The sequence below is a fragment of the Somniosus microcephalus genome, chromosome 2 (genome assembly GCF_052327205.1).
Source record: "Somniosus microcephalus isolate GS21.2 chromosome 2, FLI_Smic_1.0, whole genome shotgun sequence".
In the NCBI taxonomy this organism is placed as follows: Eukaryota; Metazoa; Chordata; class Chondrichthyes; order Squaliformes; family Somniosidae; genus Somniosus; species Somniosus microcephalus.
The window spans coordinates 377,605,162-377,627,034 of record NC_140988.1 but is presented as its reverse complement, the minus strand read 5'-3'; positions in this window follow the sequence as shown (position 1 = coordinate 377,627,034).

Sequence of the window (21,873 nt, the reverse complement as noted above, 5' to 3'; positions counted from 1 at the left end):
CTCTATCTCTGCACCGTCTAGCCAAGGTCCTGAACTGAAACTGCCTCTATATCTCTGCACCGTCTAACCAAGGTCCTGAACAAAAGCTGTCTCTCTCTCACTCTGCACCGTCTAGCCAAGGTCCTGAACTAAAGCTGTCTCTCTCTCTCTCTGCACCGTCTAGCCAAGGTGCTGAACTAAAGCTGTCTCTCTATCTCTGCACCGTCTAGCCAATGTCCTGCACTAAAGCTGACCCTCTCTCTCTTTCTCTGCAACGGCTAGCCAAGTTCCTGAACTAAAGCTGTCACGCGCTCTCTGCACCGTCTAGCCAAGGTCCTGAACTAAAGCTGTCTCTCTCTCTCTCTGCACCGTCTAGCCAAGGTCCTGAACTAAAGCTGTCTCTCTCTCACTGCATCGTCTAGCCAAGGTCCTGAACTAAAGCTGTCTCTCTCTCTCTCTCTGCACCGTCTAGCCAAGGTCCTGAAATAAAGCTGTCTCCCTCTCTCACTGCACCGTCTAGACAAGGTCCTGAACAAAAGCTGTCTCTCTCTCTCTCTGCACCGTCTAGCCAAGGTCGTGAACTAAAGCTGTCTCTCTCTTTCTCTCTGCAACGTTTAGCCAAGGTCCTGAACTAAAGCTGTCTCTCACTCTCTGCACCGTCTAGATAAGGTCCTGAAATAAAGCTGTCTATCTCTCTCTGCACCGTCTAGCCAAGGTCCTGAACTAAAGCTGTCTCTCTCTCTCTCTGCTCCGTTTAAACAAGGTCCTAATTGTAATGTATATACCTTTAAGGGGGGAACTATCTTTTACAGCTCATGTATACTGCAGTACCGGCAGTGACCACACCTGTCTATAGCACTGAGTAGTAATCTGTACAGATCAGTTCCCGTGTGAGCCACGTTGAGTAAACACCTGTTGTACCGTTCTCCTGCAGTCTGTGTCTTATTATACACAGACACAACATTGGCGACAAGGCAAGTTTGAACCTACCTGCAACTCTGCATCACCTCCCAGGGATTCGTTCCTGGAGATCAGTGGATTGGAGGTCAAGGCCAGAGACTCGGGCGTCGACCAGGGGCAACCGCCCAGTCATCCAGCAGAGACTCGAGAATTGCGGGGGAGGCTGTCGAGAGCCAGGCTTGGCTTTCCAGTTCAGGTGTTCCAGCGAAACGGGCTGGCAACAGGTAGTGCGCAGACCCTTCCCGGACAGCGGCGGGCTAGAGCCCGACCGAGCGGCACAGCAAAGGGCCGAGCAGCGTCGACGGGGGAGAGAGAGAGAGGGCAGAGCGCACAGAGCGCAGCCAGTGTTCAGGGGCTGAGCAGCATCGAAGAGAGGGAGAGAGAGACGCGCAGAAACCCGCGAGGCACAGCCATTGCCACGAGGACCGCCGAGAGTGGCGTTGGCAGCAGCGCAGGAGAAGCGCGCAAAACCTGCAGGGCGCCGCCATTGCCACGAGAACTGCCGGGAGCGGCGTGGGCAGCAGCAGGGGAGGAAGGAAAGCGCGGGAGACGCCATTTTAAGCCATTGGGAGACGCCATTTTAAACGACACCCAAAATGCCGAAGAGTGGCAGTATCACCGCGTTTGACAATGAAGTCGAAGATTGGACTACATATGTCGAACGAATAGAGGTGTACTCCAAGGCAAATGAGGTGTCAGATGACAAGAAAGCGTCGGTATTGTTAAATTTAATGGGTGCAAAGACGTATGGTTTATTACGAAATCTAGTAACCCCAACGAAGCCAATGGAAAAGAGTTTTGAAGACATAGTAACGATACTACAGGAACATTTAAACCCCACACCGCTGCTGATAGCAGAAAGATTCAAGTTTCACAAACGGAACCAGCATAAGGATGAAAGCAATGCTGATTATTTAACAGAACTGCGCAAACTATCGAAACACTGCCAGTTTGGAGTGGGACTGGCAGATACCTTAAGGGACAAGTTTGTGTGTGGGCTTCAAAGTGAAGGAACCCAGAAACAGCTTTTATCTGAAAAGGACCTTACACTGGAAAAGGCTTTCAACATTGTGGTATCATATGAAGCAGCAGCACGGGGCGCTGCAGAGATACAACAGAGACCGCAAGAATATGGCACAAACGAGATGTCATATAGAACAGAGAAGTGCTATCGCTGTGGCAGAACAACACACGACCAGAATGATTGCTGGTTCAAAGACAAAGTGTGCAGACAGTGTGGAAAAGTAAGACACATAGCACGAGTCTGCAGGTCGGGAAAGCAAACCAGCAATAAGAAACCTACCAAAGAAAAGTACAAGAAGGTACATAAGATGACTGAGAATAGTTCAGACGAACAAAAGAGTGATAACGACTCCGAAAGCAGGGAACTGAGTTGTCTGAAACTACATAATGTGATCACAACGGAGGATCACCGAACCATTTGGGTCACTCTCAAGATAGCAGGAGTCCAGGTAAAGATGGAATTGGACACAGGATCAGCCCTAACAGTCATAAACCGACGGGACTACGAGCGGCTATTCTCAAACATACCCTTGAGAGACACAAAAATTATTTTGACGACGTACACAGGGCAAAAAGTCTACCCCAAAGGAAAAATAAGGGTGACCGTTATATATAACGGTAAGGAAACACCAAAACTAGACCTGTATGTATTGCAAGATGGAGGACCACCATTACTGGGACATGAATGGATCAGGAAAATACAACTGGATTGGCATTCCATACAGGCACTGACTGTGGCTGACAAAAAGGATGACGATGTCACACCTGGACGACTGTCAAAGATCCTAACTGACGCGAAAGAAGTGTTCCAGCAAGGACTCGGAACACTAAAAGGCATGACAGCGATGATTAAAATTGAAGAAAACGCAAGCCCAAAATTTTTTAAGGCCAGACCGGTACCTTATGCGATCCGCCCAGCTGTCGAAGCAGAGCTGGAGAGTCTGGAATGTTCAGGTGTACTGTCCAAGGTAGACTGGAGTGAGTGGGCTACACCCATCGTCCCTGTGATGAAAAAGTCGTTGAGCAGCACGCCTGGGGAACCAAGGAAGGTTCGCATCTGTGGGGTCTTTAAGGTAACAGTGAACCTGGTCCTTCACACCGTACAATATCCACTTCCGCGGATTGAAGATATTTTCGCCTCGCTATCTGGAGGGAAACGCTTCACTAAGATTGATCTGGCCCAGGCGTATCTGCAAATGGAGGTAGAAGAAGCATCAAAAAAATACCTCACAATCAACACCCATAAAGGTCTCTACCAATACAACCGGCTGGTATATGGGGTAGCATCAGCTCTGGCTATTTGGCAGAGGGCATTGGAACAAGTCCTGCAAGGGATCCCAGGGACCCAGTGTTATTTGGACAACATCCTGGTCACGGGTGAAAATGACAGTGATCACCTTGCCAACCTGGAGCAGGTGCTCACTAGATTGCAGGAATATGGACTCCGAGCTAACCGCCCCAAATGCGAGTTTTTTAGAAAACAGATCCCGTATTGTGGCCACGTTATCGATAAAGAGGGGTTTCAGAAGTCCCCAGAGAAGATTGAGGCAGTAGTCAAGGCTCCAGCACCGGAAAATGTGTCACAACTGAGGTCGTTCCTCGGGCTGGTAAACTACTACCATAAGTTCTTGCCAAATTTGTCTACAATACTACACCCACTGAACACCCTACTGCAAACTGGGGTGCCATGGAAGTGGAGTGACGAATGTAGACGAGCTTTCCAGAAGAGCAAAACACTAATCACATCGAAAGAGGTATTGGCCCATTACAACCCGGCATTACCAATTCGGTTGGCATGTGATGCGTCACCCTATGGCATTGGAGTGGTGCTGTCGCACAAATTCTCGGACGGCTCAGTGAGGCCAATAGCCTTTGCGTCACGATCACTAACCTCAGCCGAGCGTAACTACGCCCAGATTGACAGGGGGGCACTCAGCCTAGTGTGGGGAGTGAAAAAGTTCAATCACTATCTGCACGGGCAGAAATTCACCTTGCTGACTGATCACCAGCCTCTTGTCTCCATTTTTAATCCGAAGAAGGGCGTTCCGGAGATGACTGCGCAACGACTACAAAGATGGTCACTTTTTCTAGGGGCGCACCACTATGAGATTGAATATAAGGGCACGAAACAGCATGGAAATGCTGATGGGCTATCACGCCTGGCACTGCCTACTGCGGAGGAAGCACCAGCAGTGGATCCTGTCGAAATATTCCATTCGACTATAGTTGAATACCTACCGGTAACTAACGCTTGTACCGAAAAGGAAACCCGAAATGACCCGACACTGTCTCGGGTATATGATTTGACGGTGAAGGGATGGCCAGCACATGGCGACTCACTGTTGCCAGCATTCTCGACAAGGAGAGAACAGCTGTCAGTGTGCCGGGGGACCTTGATGTGTGGATCCCGAGTGGTAATTCCACCCAAGTTAAGGGATAGAGTGCTCAATGAGCTTCATGAGGGTCATCTGGGAGGGGTAAAAATGAAAAGCCTAGCCAGGGCTTATGTATGGTGGCCGGGAATCGATAAACAAATCGAGGACCTGACCAAGAGCTGCTCAGGACGCCAGAAAGTCCAAAATGCAGCACCACAGGCCCCTCTACACCCATGGGAGTGGCCCTCATCTCCATGGCAACGGGTGCATATTGATTTTGCTGATCCATTCATGGACTCAATGTTTTTAATAGCCGTGGATGCGCACTCGAAATGGCCTGAGGTCATCAAAATGTCCTCCACCACCACGGAGAAAACTATTGCAGTCCTACAGACCGTTTTTGCCAGGAATGGCTTGCCAGAACAGATTTGCTCCGACAACGGACCACAGTTTGTGTCCGAAGAGTTCCGGAGGTTCTTGAAAAAGAATGGGGTAAGGCATTACACATCCGCCCCGTATCATCCAGCCACAAATGGATTGGCTGAGAGGTTCGTACAAACCTTTAAGAAGGCAATAAAGGCTATGTACAATGACAACATTCCGCTGCAGCACAAGGTGGACAATTTCCTGTTCGCCTACCGGAATGCCACACATGCAGTCACCAACCAGGCCCCAGCCATGATGTTCTTTAACCGAAGGTTAAGATCTCGCCTGGATTTGCTCAGACCAAATGTACGAAGAGATGTTGAGAGTAAGCAATTCCAGCACATCCATGAGAAGCCAACAAGGAGCTTCAATGTAGGGCAACCAGTCTTGGCCCGCGACTACCGAACAGAAAAATGGCAGCCAGGAACGAAATGCACACGGCAGGGCCCACTAATGTACACAGTGGACATTGGGGAGAGCATCGTGAGACGCCATGCTGACCAGATCCTAGAGCCACAGGAACAAGTCAACCCCGTGCCTCGCCCATACGTACCTGGTGATGAACCCGACGTACAGGTCGCATCTACCCCAGAAATAGTAGCATCGGAAGCTGATTAACCAACCGACGACAGGAGGCCAGAATCGCCTCCGCACCAAGAGCAAGACACTCGGGAAAGGCGCTATCCAGAAAGGATCAGGAAGCCTCCCCAAAGACTGAATATATAAATAGACTATTTTCAGCTAATGTTGCATGTTAAAAGTGTTAATTGTAATTAGTTTGATATTTAATTGTTAAATGAGTGTTATGGTGCTGTTAATCTAAAAGGGGAGGAATTGTAATGTATATACCTTTAAGGGGGGAACTATCTTTTACAGCTTATGTATACTGCAGTACCGGCAGTGGCCACACCTGTATATAGCACTGAGTAGTAATCTGTACAGATCAGTTCCCGTGTGAGCCACATTGAGTAAACACCTGTTGTACCGTTCTCCTACAGTCTGTGTCTTATTATACACAGACACAACACTGAACTAAAGCTGTCTCTCTCTCTCTCTGCACCGTCTAGCCAAGGCCCTGAACTAAAGCTGTCTCCCTCTCTCGCTGCACTGTCTAGACAAGGTCCTGAACTAAAGCTGTCTCTCTCTCTCACTGCACCGTCTAACCAAGGTCCTGAGCTAAAGCTGTCTCTCTCTCTCTGCACCGTCTAGCCAAGGCCCTGAACTAAAGCTGTCTCCCTCTCTCACTGCACTGTCTAGACAAGGTCCTGAACTAAAGCTGTCTCTCTCTCTCTCTGCACCGTCTAGCCAAGGTCCTGAACTAAAGCTGTCACTCTCTCTTTCACTGCACCGTCTAACCAAGGTCCTGAACTAAAGCTGTCACTCTCTCTCTGCAACGTCTAGCCAAGGTCCAATGGAATGTTGGCTTTTATTGCTAGGGGGCTAGAATATAAAAACAGGGAGTTATTGCTGCAGTTGTACAAGGTATTGGTGAGACCGCACCTGGAATACTGCACACAGTTTTGGTGTCCACACTTAAGAAAAGACATACTTGCTCTCGAGTCAGTACAATGAAGGTTCACTCGGTTAATCCCGGGGATGAGGGGGTGGTCATATGAGGAGAGGTTGAGTAGATTGGGACTCTAGGGGGCATAATCTTAGAATAAGGGGCTGCCCTTTCAAAACTGAGATGAGGAGAAACTTTTTCACTCAGAGGGTGGTAGGTTTGTGGAATTTGCTGCCCCAGAAAGCTGTGGAAGCTACATCATGAAATAAATTTAAAACAGAAATAGATAGTTTCCTAGAAGTAAAGGGAATTAAGGGTTACGGGGAGCGGGCAGGAAATTGGACATGAGTCTAGGTTCGGAATGGTCATGGCCCTGTGGGTAGCGGAGCGGGCCCAGGGGCCGTGTAGCCAGGTTCTGCTCCTGCTTCTTGTGTTCTAATTCTGTGTTAGATTTCAGGAGATGGTTTTATTCCTGTTCCTGGCTGGGGTGGAGATCGCATTTACAGAAGGTAAGTACTGTAGAAAATATAGGGACAGAGTGATCTCCTGGACAAGTATCGATCGCCTAGATAGGTCGGAGAGGAATTTCCCAGATTTTTTCTCACAAATTGGCCATTGGGTTTTTTAATCTGGTTTTTCGCCTCTCCCGGGAGATCACATGGGTTCGGGTGGGATGGAGAGTGATAGAAGATTTGAGGTTAGGATCAGATCAGCCATGATCTTATTGAATGGTGGAGCAGGCTCGAGGGGCCGATTGGCCTACTCCTGCTCCTATTCCTTATGTTCTTATGTTCGTATGTTAACTAAAGCTGTCTCTCTCTCTTCTGAACCGTCCAACCAAGGTGCTGAAATAAAGCTGTATCTCTCTCTCACTGCACGGTCTAACCAAGGTGCTCAACTAAAGCTGTCTCTCTCTCTTTCTGCATCGCCTAGCCAAGGTCCTGGACTAAATCTGTCTCTCTCTCTCTCTCTGCGCCGTCCAGACAAGATCCTGAACTGAAGCTGCCTCTCTCTCCCTGCACCGTCTAGCCGAGATCCTGAACTAAAGCTGTCTCTCTCTCTCTGCACCGTCTAGCCAAGGCCCTGAACTAAAGCTGCCTCTCTCTCTCTCTGCATCGTCTAGCCAAGGTCCTGAACTAAAGCTGTCTCTCTCTCTCTCTGCACTGTCTAGCCAAGGTCCTGAACTAAAGTTGTATCTCCCTCTCTCTGCACTGTCTAGACAAGGTCCTGAATTAAAGCTGTCTCTCTCTCTCTCTGCACTGTCTAGCCAAGGTCCTGAACTAAAGTTGTCTCCCTCTCTCTGCACTGTCTAGCCAAGGTGCTGAACTAAAGCTGTCTCTCTCTCTCTCTGCACCGTCTAGCCAAGGTCCTGAACTAAAGCTGTCTCTCTCTCTCACTGCACCGTCTAGCCAAGGTCCTGAACTAAAGCTGTCTCTCTCTCTCTCTGCACCGTCTAGCCAAGGTCCTGAACTAAAGCTGTCTCTCTCTCTCTCTGCACTGTCTAGCCAAGGTCCTGAACTAAAGCTGTCTCCCTCTCTCTGTACTGTCTAGCCAAGGTGCTGAACTAAAGCTGTCTCTCTCTCTCTCTGCACCGTCTAGCCAAGGTGCTGAACTAAAGCTGTCTCTCTCTCTCTCTGCACCGTTTAGCCAAGGTCCTGAACTAAAGCTGTCTCTCTCTCTCACTGCACCGTCTAGCCAAGGTCCTGAACTAAAGCTGTCTCTCTCTCTCTCTGCACCGTCTAGCCAAGGTCCTGAACTAAAGCTGTCTCTCTCTCGATCTCTGCACCGTCTAGCCAAGGTCCTGAACTAAAGCTGTCTCTCTCTCGCTCTCTGCACCGTCTAGCCAAGGTCCTGAACTAAAGCTGTCCCTCTCTCTCTCTGCACCGTCTAGCCCAGGTCCTGGACTAAAGCTGTCTCTCTCTCTCTGCACCGTCTAGACAAGGTCCTGGACTAAAGCTGTCTCTATTTCTCTCTCACTGCACCGTCTAGCCAAGGTCCTGAACTAAAGCTGTCTCTTTCTCTCACTGCATTGTCTAGCCAAGGTCCTGAACTAAAGCTGTCTCTCTCTCTCACTGCACCATCTAGCCAAGGTCCTGAACTAAAGCTCTCTCTCTCTCTCTGCACCGTCTAGCCAAGGTGCTTAACTAAAGCTGTCTCTCTCTCTCTGCACCGTCTAGCTAAGGTGCGGAAATAAAGCTGTCTCTCTTTCTCTGCACCGTCTAGCCAAGGTTCTTAAATAAGCTGTCTCTCTCTCAATGCACCGTCTAGCCAAGGTGCTGAACTGAAGCTGTCTCTCTCTCTCTCTGCACCGTCTAGACATGGTCCTGAACTAAAGCTCTCTCTCTCTCTCTCTCTTGTTGTGTCGGTACCTTTCTACCTAGACACAATTTAGGACTCAGAACTCAGAGATTCAAACATGAAGTGCTTTATTGGAAGGAAAGGAAGTTCTGGAAAGTTCCGAACACAGAGAGCTAAACTTAACAGAGAACACCCAGCCATTTATCTCCTGTGACAGCGCCACCACAGGTGGGAGGAGAACACACAATAGAACACACAATACATAACATTTCCTCCCCTCTTAAATGGAAGGTCCACATTATTCCTCAACAGGTAAGTTATTTTCAATGCACTCAACGAACCTAGGGTAGAGGTAGACTGCCTCAAACCCTGACATTACCCTGAGGTTTATTCTACCCCAGTCTTGTGGGTAAGTCACTAAGCCTACAGATCCAAGCGTCTTGGAGGCCGCCGCTCTCTGATAGGATACCGGCGGTCATCGCTGGCTTCCACAGCAGTAGGCATTGACACAGACCTGGATGGAGAAGGTGCCTGTGTCAGTCGAAAGTCAGGAGTTTGCACAGGTGGAACAGTCTCTTTGACTTCCTGTGTTGGAGAAGAGCACTGTGGCAAAGGATGCTGGTTTGCGGTATCATCCGGAAACAGTTCAGGCCAACCAGCCGTTGGAGCCTCTGTGGCTGTCTCTGCTCCTAGCAACAGTTGATCTGTGTGTCTTCTCCAGACGACGTCCTCAGCAGTCTCAACCGTGTAAGACACAGGGCCCGTCTGCGCGATCACCGTAGCAGGAACCCATTTTGGTCCAGTGTTGTAGTTTCGAGCTAGGACGTGCTCTCCAGGGTGAAACCGTCTCTCCTTGGCTCTTTTCTCTCTCTTTTCAACTTGAGCTTGTTGTTGACAATGGACAACCTGTTCTGCCCTTGGAGGTTGGAGTAAGTCAAAACTTGTCCGCAACTGTCTCTTCATCATGAGCGAAGCGGGGGAAGTTTTGGTTGTGGCATGCGGCTCGTTCCTGTAGGACAACAGGAAGCTGTTCAGACATTGGTGGATTGAGCCCTGACCTTGCAATGCCTTCAAGGCGTGCTTCAAAGTTTGCACAAACCTTTCTGCCTGGCCGTTAGTAGAGGGATGATAGGGCGCAGACCTGATGTGTTGGACACCATTCACATGCAGGAAGGTTGCAAACTCCTGTGATACAAATTGTGGACCGTTGTCACTTACGACTTGTTCCGGTGAGCTATAACGGCTGAACATCTCACCAAGTTTCTCAATTGTTTTCTCTGCCGTGGTAGACCTCATCACAGCGACCTCCGGCCACATGCTACGAGCGTCCACAACCACCATAAACATCTACTCTTCGAAAGGACCGGCGAAGTCCACATGTACTCGCTGCCACACTTCTGCAGGCCAATCCCAAGGATGTAGGGTTGCCAGCTGTGGAACATTCCGGACCCTTTGACATGGGGAACATGTTTTGGCTTTCTCCTCAATATTCCCATCGAGACCTGGCCACCAGAAGTAGCTTCTTGCCATTTCCTTCATCCGAACCATCCCACTGTGGCCTGTATGAAGTTGTTGCAGTATAGGTTCCCTCAGAGGTGGCGGAATGATGACACGGCGTCCCCAAAGAAGACAACCTGCCTGGACGGAGAGCTCATTTCTTCTTGAAACGTGAGGTTTCAAACTAGGAGAATCTCCTATAGCTCTCCCTCGAATGACATCGTCCATTACCTCAGACAAGACTGGATCGTTGCGGGTGTACCTTCGCACCTGAACTGCAGTGACAGGTGCTCCCTCCACTTGTCTAAAGTAGAAGATGTCTATCTGACGAGGCTCTGGGGGAGTAACAGGCAAGGGTAGCCTCGAGAGAGACCGTCTGCGTTGCCGTGCAAGTCTGATTTGCGATATTTGATGTCGTATGTGTGTCCTGACAACAGTAAAGCCCACCTTTGCATCCTGCTTGCAGCGAGAGACGGAATTCCGGTGTGGGGCCCGAAGATTGAAGTCAATGGACGGTGGTCCGTCAGGAGTGTGAACCTTCTCCCAAACAGGTACTGATGAAATTTTCGAATTCCAAAAACTATTCCCAAGGCCTCGCGCTCGATCTGCGCATAGTTACTCTCGGCCTTGTTCAAGGTGCGTGATGCGAAGGCGATAGGTTTCTCTTCACCCGAAGGCATGATGTGGGATATGACTGCTCCCACACCATATGGTGACGCATCACATGCTAGCTGCACGGGTAGCTTTGGGTCAAAGTGTGTCAGGATCTCAGACGAAGATCAGCCATGATCTCATTGAATGGCGGAGCAGGCTCGAAGGGCCGAATGGCCTACTCCTGTTCCTATCTCTATGTTTCTATGACCTCCGATTTCAGCAATGCTTTCTTTGCTTGGGCGAAAGCTTCGTTGCACAGTTCAGTCCATTTCCATATTTTGCTTTGACATAGCAACTGATGTAACGGCTTCAGCAATGTTGCTAAGTCTGGAATAAACTTCCCATTGTAGTTAAGTAGCCCCAGAAATGAACGTAACTGGCTCACATTCTGGGGTGCTGGGGCCTCCACGATCGCCTTGACCTTTGACGGCGCCTTATGCAGGCCAGTAGCGTCAATCACATGCCCCAGGTACTCAACTGAAGACTGAAAGAATTCACATTTGTCCTTACGAACTCTGAGTCCGTACTCTTTCAGTTGTTGTTGTGTCGCATCCAAGTTCAGAAGATGATCCTCCTCATTTGTCCCAGTGACAAGGATGTCGTCCAGGTAGCACTGGACTCCTGGCAGTCCACTCAAAATCTGATCCATTGCCCTTTGGAATAGAGCAGGGGCCGACGTAATTCCAAACGGAAGGCGGCAGTACCTGTATAGCCCCTTGTGTGTCACAATTGTCAGCAGCTCCTTTGATTTGTCATCGACATGCATTTGTAGATAAGCCTGGCATAATTCTATTTTGCTGAACTTTTGCCCTCCGGCCAGGCCAGTAAAAAGATCCTCAATCAGGGGAAGAGGGTACTGTTCCGCAGACAGCACCGGGTTAATAGTCACTTTAAAATCCCCGCAGATTCGAACAAATCCATCCTTTTTCAGGACAGGAACAATGGGTGTGGCCCATTTGCTCACGCTCACAGGCTCCAGGACTCCATTCTCGACTAAGGCCTCCAAGTTAGCCTCAACTTTTGGCCTAATTGCATAGCGTACAGGTCGGGCTTTGTGAAACTTCGGCTTGCTGTCAGGTTTAATGTCCAGTCTCACGCTGATCTTTTTCATGCTCCCAAGTTCCCCATTGAAGAGTTCTGCATGTTTGTTTAACACTGCAGTCAGACCTGACTCCCCTTTTGACATCATGCGGACTGCAGGCCAGTCCAGCGTGATTTTCTCTAGCCACACACATCCCAGTAGCGATGGGTAATTTCCCTTTACCACATATAGTGGCAGTTTTGCAGTCTGTCCGTTCAATTTAACTGTCACCTCAATGACGCCTCTCATGGCCACAGGTTCGCCGGTATACGTCTTTAGCACAATGTTTGTTAGCTGAAGGGTAAGATGCTTTAGCATTTTGTTGTAGACAGTGTCTGAAACAAGAGACACAACCGCGCCTGTGTCCACCTCCATCCGCACTGATTGTCCCTCCACCAGTGGTGACACCCAGTAGCCATTTGAACCACCTGCAACCGTCAGTATGTGCACCTCCTCCTCCTCAGAGGTGTCGCTCCCCTCTCTTTTGCTTGTTCCATCATACTGCACTGAATGAACACTCTTTTCCCTCTCTTGTCCAAATACAGACATTTTGCTTCCATGCATCCCAGCTCTGTCTGTTCTTTTTTTACCTCTACAGGCGCGTTCAATGTGACCCTTTTTGCCACAATTTCGGCATTCCAGCTCCGTACACCAGCAGTCATTAGCGTGATGGCCCGTTTTCCCACAACGGTAACATGTGCCGTTCCGTGCACCTTTAGGCTCAGACGACACCTTGTGAACTCTCCCTGTTGAACTCAACTGGTGAGCCTCCTTTTCCGCCATCTCCATGGAGACACTAACTTCAATGGCCTTTTCATTTGCCACCGCATTCGCCAATAAAAAATAGTCAAAACGTTCTGTATAAGCGCTCCATTGCTCCACATTTTCATCAAAATCACCGATGTTTCCTAATATAGTAGCCATCTCATGTTTCAAATTAAATTTTCTGTTTACTCACTGCACCCGTAACGTACGCAGGTTCATCCGCTCCTCGTTGCCACTTGTTGTGTCGGTACCTTTCTACCAAGACACAATTTAGGACTCAGAACTCAGAGATTCAAACATGAAGTGCTTTATTGGAAGGAAAGGAAGTTCTGGAAAGTTCCGAACACAGAGAGCTAAACTTAACAGAGAACACCCAACCATTTATCTCCTGTGACAGCGCCACCACAGGTGGGAGGAGAACACACAATAGAACACACAATATATAACATCTCTCTGCACCGTCTAGCCAGGGTCCTGGACTAAATCTGTCTCCCTCTCTCTCTGCACCATCTAGACAAGGTCCTGAACTAAAGCTATCTCTCTCACTGCACCGTCTAGACAAGGTCCTGAACTAAAGCTGTCTCTCTCTCTCTGCACCGTCTAGCCAAGGTCCTGAACTAAAGCTGTCTCTCTCACTGCACCGTCTAGCCAAGGTCCTGAACTAAAGCTGTCTCTCTCTCTGCACCGTCTAACCAAGGTCCTGAACTAAAGCTGTCTCTCTCTCTTTCACTGCACCGTCTAGACAAGGTCCTGAACTAAAACTGTCTCTCTCTCTCACTGCACCGTCTAGCCAAGGTCCTGATCTAAAGCTGTCTCTCTCTCTCCCTGTACCGTCTAGCCAAGGTCCAGAACTAAAGCTCTCTCTCTCTCTGCACCGTCTAGCCAAGGTCCTGAACTACATCTGTCTCTCTCTCTCACTGCACTGTCTAGCCAAGGTCCTGAACTAAAGCTGTCTCTCTCTCTCTGCACCGTCTAGCCAAGGTCCTGAACTAAAGCTGTCTCTCTCTCTCTCTGCACCGTCTAGCCAAGGTCCTGAACTAAAGCTGTCACTCGCTCACTGCACCGTCTAGCCAAGGTCCTGAACTAAAGCTGTCTCTATCTCTCTCTGCACCGTCTAGCCAAGTTCCTGAACTAAAGCTGTCTCCCTCTCTCACTGCACCGTCTAGCCAAGGTCCTGAACTAAAGCTGTCTCTATCTCTCTCTGCACCGTCTAACCAAGGTCCTGAACTAAAGCTGTCTCTCTCTCTCTCACTGCACCGTCTAGCCAAGGTCCTGATCTAAAGCTGTCTCTCTCTCTCCCTGTACCGTCTAGCCAAGGTCCAGAACTAAAGCTCTCTCTCTCTCTGCACCGTCTAGCCAAGGTCCTGAACTAAATCTGTCTCTCTCTCTCACTGCACTGTCTAGCCAAGGTCCTGATCTAAAGCTGTCTCTCTCTCTCCCTGTACCGTCTAGCCAAGGTCCAGAACTAAAGCTGTCTCACTCTCTGCACTGTCTGACCAAGGTCCTGAACTAAAGCTGTCTCTGTTACATCCGTGTGTAATTGAGACACGGACTGCAGGAGTTGGTTATAACAGGTGTTTACTGAGTGGAGACAAAACTGGAACTACTATACAAAGTTACTACACAGGCTTATATACAGGGGTGGTCACTACTGGTACTGCAGTATACAGGGGCTGCAGAATATAGTTCCTTCTTCAAAGTACATACACTACAATTCCTCCCCTTTTAGCTGAACGGTACATAACATTTGATTAATAATTAAATAACATATTTACAATTACAGTTGCTATACACATGAGCTGAAGTTAAGCAATTATAAATTCAGTCTTTGAGGAGGCTTCCTGATTCTGTCTGGATAACGCCTCTTTGGGGTATCAGGTTCTTCTGGCAAAGTTGATTCGGGATCAACGTCGTTGTTTGGTTCGTCTGCTTCCAATATCACCGATTCTGAGGTAGATGCAATTGGTACTTCGGTTTCATCACCAGGTGGATCGGATCGTGGTGTGGATTTGACGTTTTCCAGTGACTCTAGAATCTGGTCAGCATGGTGTCTTACAATGCTCTCTCCAACGTCCACGGTATACATTAGAGGTCCTGGCCGTGTGCAGATCGTTCCTGGCTGCCATTTCTCTGTGCGGTAGTCCCGGGCCAAAACTGGTTGACCTATCTCAAAACTCCTGGTCGGCCTTTCATTCATATTCTGAAACTGCCTGTTCTCCACATCTCTTCTGATGTTTGGCTTAACCAAATCCAAGCGGCATCGTAGTCTTCGATTGAAGAACATCATGGCTGGAGTTTGGTTGGTAACCGCATGTGTCACATTCTGGTAGGCAAACAAGAAGTTATCCACCTTGTGTTGTAGGGGTATGTCTTCATTACCCATTGCCTTGATAGCCTTCTTGAATGTTTGAACGAACCTCTCAGCCAATCCATTGGTGGCTGAATGATATGGGGCGGATGTGTAATGCTTAACACCATTGTTCTTTAAGAACCTCCGGAACTCTTCAGACACAAACTGTGGCCCATTGTCGGAGCAAATCTGTTCAGGCAGCCCATTTCTGGCGAATATGGTTCGTCAGACTGTGATAGTTTTTTCTGTGGTGGTTGAGGACATTTTTATTACCTCTGGCCACTTTGAATGTGCATCCACCGCAATTAAAAACATTGAGTCCATAAATGGACCAGCAAAATCAATGTGCACCCTTTGCCATGGAGATGAGGGCCACTCCCATGGATGTAGAGGGGCTTGTGGTGGGGCGTTTTGGACCTTCTGGCATCCTGTACAGCTCTTCGAGTCATAGAGTCATAGAGTTATACAGCACGGATAGAGGCCCTTCGGCCCATCGTGTCCGCGCCGGCCATCAAGCCCTGTCTGATCTAATCCCATATTCCAGCATTTGGTCCGTAGCCTTGTATGCTATGGCATTTCAAGTGCTCATCCAAATGCTTCTTAAATGTTGTGAGGGTTCCTGCCTCCACAACCCTTTCAGGCAGTGAGTTCCAGACTCCAACCACCCTCTGGGTGAAAAAGTTCTTTCTCAAATCCCCTCTAAACCTCCCGCCCTTTACCTTGAATCTATGCCCCCTAGTTATTGACCCCTCTACTAAGGGAAAAAGCTCCTCAGCATCCATCCTATCTATGCCCCTCATCATTTTGTACATCTCAATCATGTCCCCCCTCAGCCTCCTCTGCTCCAAGGAAAACAAACCCAATCTGCCCAGTCTCTCTTCATAGCTGAAGCGCTCCAGCCCCAGTAACATCCTGGTGAACCTCCTCTGCACCCTCTCCAACGCGATCACATCCTTCCTGTAGTGTGGCGACCAGAACTGCACACAGTATTCCAGCTGTGGCCTAACCAGTGTTTTATACAGTTCCATCATAACCTCCTTGCTCTTATATTCAATGCCTCGGCTAATGAAGGCAAGTATCCCATATGCCTTTTTTACCACCTTATCCACCTGTTCCGCCGCCTTCAGGGATCTGTGTACTTGCACACCCAGATCCCTCTGACCCTCCGTCTTGCCTAGGGTCTTTCCATTCATTGTGTATTCCTTTGCCTTGTTAGTCCCCCCAAAGTGCATCACCTCGCACTTTTCCGGGTTAAATTCCATTTGCCACTGTTCCGCCCATCTGACCAACCCATCTATATCGTCCTGCAGACTGAGGCTACCCTCCTCGCTATTTACCACCCTACCAATTTTTGTATCATCCGCGAACTTACTGATCATACCTTTTACATTCATATCCAAGTCATTAATGTAGACCACAAACAGCAAGGGACCCAGCACCGATCCCTGTGGTACCCCACTGGCCACAGGCTTCCAGTCACAAAAACAACCTTCGACCATCACCCTCTGCCTTCTGTCACTAAGCCAGTTTTGTATCCAATGTGCCAAGGCACCCTGGATTCCATGGGCTCTTACCTTCTTGACCAGTCTCCTGTGCGGGACTTTATCGAAGGCCTTACTGAAATCCATATATACCACATCCACTGCGTTACCCTCATCCACACACCTAGTCACCCCCTCAAAAAATTCAATCAAATTAGTCAGACATGATCTTCCCTTGACAAAGCCATGTTGACTATCCCTGATTAATCCTTGCCTCTCCAAGTGGAGACAAATTTTGTCCCTCAGAATTTTTTCCAATAATTTTCCTACCACTGATGTTAGGCTCACTGGCCTGTAGTTCCCCGGTTTTTCCCTACTTCCCTTCTTGAATAATGGTACTACATTAGCGGTTCTCCAGTCCTCTGGCACATCCCCTGTGGCCAGAGAGGTCCTGAATATATGTGTTAGAGCCCCCGCAATCTCTTCCTTTGCCTCACACAGCAGCCTGGGATACATTTCATCCGGGCCTGGGGATTTATCCATTTTTAGGCCAGCTAAAACCGCCAATACCTCCTCCCTCTCGATGTGAATATGTTCAAGCATATCACAGTCCCCCCGCCCTATTTCTATGTCTACATCGTCCTTCTCCATAGTGAAAACAGATGCAAAAAATTCATTTAGAACCCCTCCTACATCTTCCGGCTCCACACACAGATTGCCATTTTTGTCCCTAATGGGCCCTATTTTTTCCCTAGTTATCCTCTTACCCTTAATATACTTATAAAACATCTTAGGATTTTCCTTTATTTTGCTCGCCAGTGTTATTTCATGGCCCCTCCTTGATCTCCTAATTTCTTTTTTAAGTATCCCCCTGCACTTTTTGTACTCCTCTAGGGCGTCCTCCGTCTTTATCCTTTTGTATCTGCCAAATGCCCTCCTTTTTTTCCTAATCCATTCTCGTATATCCCCTGACATCCAAGGTTCCCTGTGGTTTTTGGAACCACCCTTGACCTTTACGGGAACATGTTGCCATTGTATGATCTCAATCTCCCTTCTGAAAGCCTCCCATTGCTCTGATGCGGATTTTCCTACAAGTAGCTGATCCCAGTCCATTTTGGCCAGATCCTGCCTTATCCTATTAAAATCGGCCTTCCCCCAATTTAGAACCTTTATTTCCGGCCCATCCCTGTCCTTTTCCATGACCACCTTAAATCTTACCATATTATGGTCACTGTCACCAAAGTGCTCACCTACTAGCACTTTTTCCACTTGGCCGGCCACATTCCCTAGAATTAGGTCCAGTACCGCCCCCTCTCTTGTAGGACTTTCTACATGCTGGCTGAAAAAGCTCTCCTGGATGCACTTTAAGAATTCTATACCCTCTGAGCCTTTCACACTCTGACTATCCCAGTTAATATTGGGGAAGTTGAAATCCCCCATTATTATTACCCTATTATTTGCACATTTCTCTGAGATTTGCCTACATATCTGTTCCTCTATCTCCCCCTGACCATTTGGAGGCCTATAGTACACTCCCAGCAAAGTGCTTGCCCCCTTTTTGTTTTTAAGCTCCACCCATATGGCCTCATTGGAGGAACCTGCTAATATATCATCCCTCCTTACTGCAGTAATTGACTCCTTAATTAATATTGCGACACCCCCTCCTCTTATACCTCCCCCTCTGTCTCGCCTGAAGATTCTGTACCCCGGAATATTGAGCTGCCAGTCTTGCCCCTCCCTCAACCACGTCTCCGTGATAGCAACAATATCGTACTCCCATGTGTTCAACAACAACTTCAGTTCATCCACCTTATTTGCAAGACTCCTTGCATTAAAATAGATGCCATCCAGCCTTGCCCTTATATATTTGCCCTGTCTACCAAGCTGACTTGTTTTTTTCTCTATAATTGGCAGCACATCACCCCCTATTTCAGCTCCCCTCTGTATCCCATCCCCCTGCCAAGCTAGTTTAAACCCCCCCCAACAGTGCTAGCAAACCTCCCCGCAAGGATATTTGTCCCGCTCTGGTTCAGGTGCAACCCGTCCGACTTGTACAAGTCCCACCTTTCCCAGAAGCAGGCCCAGTGATCCAGGAAAGTAAAACCCTCCCCGCTGCACCAACTCTTTAGCCACGCATTCATCTGCTCTATCCTCCCATTCCTATACTCACTAGCACGTGGCACTGGGAGTAATCCAGAGATTACAACCTTTGAGGTCCTGCTCTTTAATCTGTTACCTAGCTCCCTAAATTCTTGATGCAGGACCTCATCCCCCTTCCTACCTATGTCGTTGGTCCCAATGTGGACCACGACCTCTGCCTGCTCACCCTCCCCCTTAAGAATGCCCTGTAGCCACTCAGTGACATCCCTGACCCTGGCCCCAGGGAGGCAACAAACCATCCTGGAGTCACGTTTGCGGCCACAGAAACGCCTATCTGTTCCCCTTACGATAAATTCCCCTACCACTATTGCTCTCCCACTCTTTTTCCTCCCTTCCTGAGCAGCAGAAGCGTCCCTGGTGCCAGGAAGCTGGCTGCTGCTGCCTTCCCCTGGTGAGTCATCCCCCTCAACAGTATCCAACTTGGTATACCTGTTTGAAAGGGGGATGTCCGCAGGGGGTCCCTGCACTACCTGCCTGCCTTTGTTGCTCCGGCTGATGGTCACCCCCTGTGCTGCCCTACCCTGAGGCGTGAACAACTCGCTAAACGTGCTATCCACGACCCTCTCAGCATCGCGCATGCTCCAAAATTCATCCACCCGCAGTTCGAGCGCCGCAATGCAGTCTACAAGTAGCTGCAGCTGGATGCATTTCCCGCACACATGGTCGCCAGGGACACTGGCAGCATCCCTGACTTCCCACATGGAGCAAGAGGAGCAGAACACGGGTCTGAGCTCTCCTGCCATGACTTACTCCTTTAATTAATTTAAAAATTTATTCAATACCCCAGTTACAGGTATACTCTAGGGCGCTTTATTTACCAACTGTCCCCACTGCACCACAGAAATTTAACACCACAGAATTCAAGCTTGTATTGAAAAGAGAGAAATACTCACCAACCAATCACTTACCTGCTCCCTGGTGACGTCACACTTGGATTACTTTTTACCTCTCTCCTGGAACCTGGGTTGGTCGGTGCCTCTGACTGCTCCCTTTTAAGCCTTCAAGCTCTCCCGCCTCGGGCTGCTCCCGCGCAGGTCCGCTGCTTCTCCGGTCTCGGGGCTGTGGGCCTCGGAGCCTCTGACTGCTCCCTTTTAAGCCTTCAAGCTCTCCCGCCTCGGGCTGCTCCCGCGCAGGTCCGCTGCTTCTCCGGTCTCGGGGCTGTGGGCCTCGGTGCCTCTGACTGCTCCCTTTTAAGCCTTCAAGCTCTCCCGCCTCGGGCTGCTCCCGCGCAGGTCCGCTGCTTCTCCGGTCTCGGGGCTGTGGGCCTCGGTGCCTCTGACTGCTCCCTTTTAAGCCTTCAAGCTCTCCCGCCTCGGGCTGCTCCCGCGCAGGTCCGCTGCTTCTCCGGTCTCGGGGCTGTGGGCCTCGGTGCCTCTGACTGCTCCCTTTTAAGCCTTCAAGCTCTCCCGCCTCGGGCTGCTCCCGCGCAGGTCCGCTGCTTCTCCGGTCTCAGGGCTGTGGGCCTCGGTGCCTCTGACTGCTCCCTTTTAAGCCTTCAAGCTCTCCCGCCTCGGGCTGCTCCCGCGCAGGTCCGCTGCTTCTCCGGTCTCGGGGCTGTGGGCCTCGGTGCCTCTGACTGCTCCCTTTTAAGCCTTCAAGCTCTCCCGCCTCGGGCTGCTCCCGCGCAGGTCCGCTGCTTCTCCGGTCTCGGGGCTGTGGGCCTCGGTGCCTCTGACTGCTCCCTTTTAAGCCTTCAAGCTCTCCCGCCTCGGGCTGCTCCCGCGCAGGTCCGCTGCTTGGTCATCTCTTCAATTTCTCTATCAATTCCCAGCCACCACACAAATGCTCTGGCTAAGTTCTTCATTTTTACCCCTCCCAGATGACCCTCATGAAGCTCATTGAGCACTCTATCCTTCAACTTGGGTGGAATTACCACTCTGGATCCACACATCAAGGTTCCTCAGCACACTGACAGCTGTTCTCTTCTCAGCGAGAATGCTGGCAACAGTGGTTCGCCATGTGCTGGCCATCCCTTCACCGTTAAATCATAGACCCTGGAGAGTGTTGGGTCATTTCGTGTTTCCTTTTCTATGTTTGCATTCGTCACAGGTAGACATTCGACTATGGTCGAGTGGAATATCTCCACAGGATCCACTGCAGGTGCTTCTTCCACCGTCGGCAATGGTAGGTGCGACAATCCATCAGCATTCCCATGCTGTTTAGTTCCTTGGTACTCAATGTCATATTGGTGTGCCCCTAGGAAAAGGGACCACCTCTGTAGCCGTTGTGTTGTCATTGTCGGGACGCCCTTCTGAGGGGTGAAAATGGAGACAAGAGGTTGATGATCAGTTAGTAGAGTAAATTTCTGACCGTGCAGGTAGTGATTGAACTTCTTCACCCGCCACACCAGGCTGTGGGCCTCTCTGTCAATCTGGGCGTAGTTACGCTCGGCTGAAGTTAACGAGTGTGACGCAAAAGCTATCGGCCTCTCTGAACCATCAAGGAATTTATGTGACAGTACCGCTCCAATGCCATAGGGAGACGCATCACACGCCAGTCTTATCGGCAGTGCTGGGTTGTAGTGAGCCAATACTTCTCTTGAAGTGATTAGGTCTTTACTCTTCTGAAAGGCCCGCTTACATTCATCGCTCCATTTCCATGCTACTCCAGTTTGTAGTAGGGGGTTCAGTGGGTGCAGAATTGTGGACAAATTTGGCAAAAACTTATGGTAGTAATTCACCAATCCGAGGAATTACCTCAGTTGCGACACATTTTCAGGCGCTGGGGCCTGAACTACCGCTTCAATTTTGTCAGGGGACTTATGTAACCCCTCTTCATCAATTACGTGGCCACAATACGATATCTGTTTCTTTAAAAACTCGCACTTGGGGCGATTGGCTCGTAGCCCATGTTCCCTTAGTCTAGTGAGCACCTGCTCTAGGTTGGCAAGGTGTTCACTGTCATTTTCACCTGTCACTAGGATGTCGTCCAAGTAACACTGAGTCCCCGGAATCCCTTGCAGGACTTGTTCCATCGCTCTTTGCCATATCGCCGGAGCTGATGCTACTCCGAATACCAGTCGATTATACTGGTAAAGACCTTTGTGAGTGTTTATCGTGAGATACTTCCTAGAGGATTCTTCAACCTCCATCTGCAAATATGCTTGTGCTAGGTCAATTTTTGTAAAACGCTTCCCTCCAGATAGTGAGGCGATAATATCTTCTATCCTCGGGAGAGGATACTGTACTGTGTGAAGGACTGGGTTCACCGTCACCTTGAAGTCCCCACAAATGCGAACCTTCCTTGGCTCCTCAGACTTATTGTTTAACGTTTTCTTCATGACAGGAACGATGGGTGTCGCCCACTCGCTCCAGTCTACC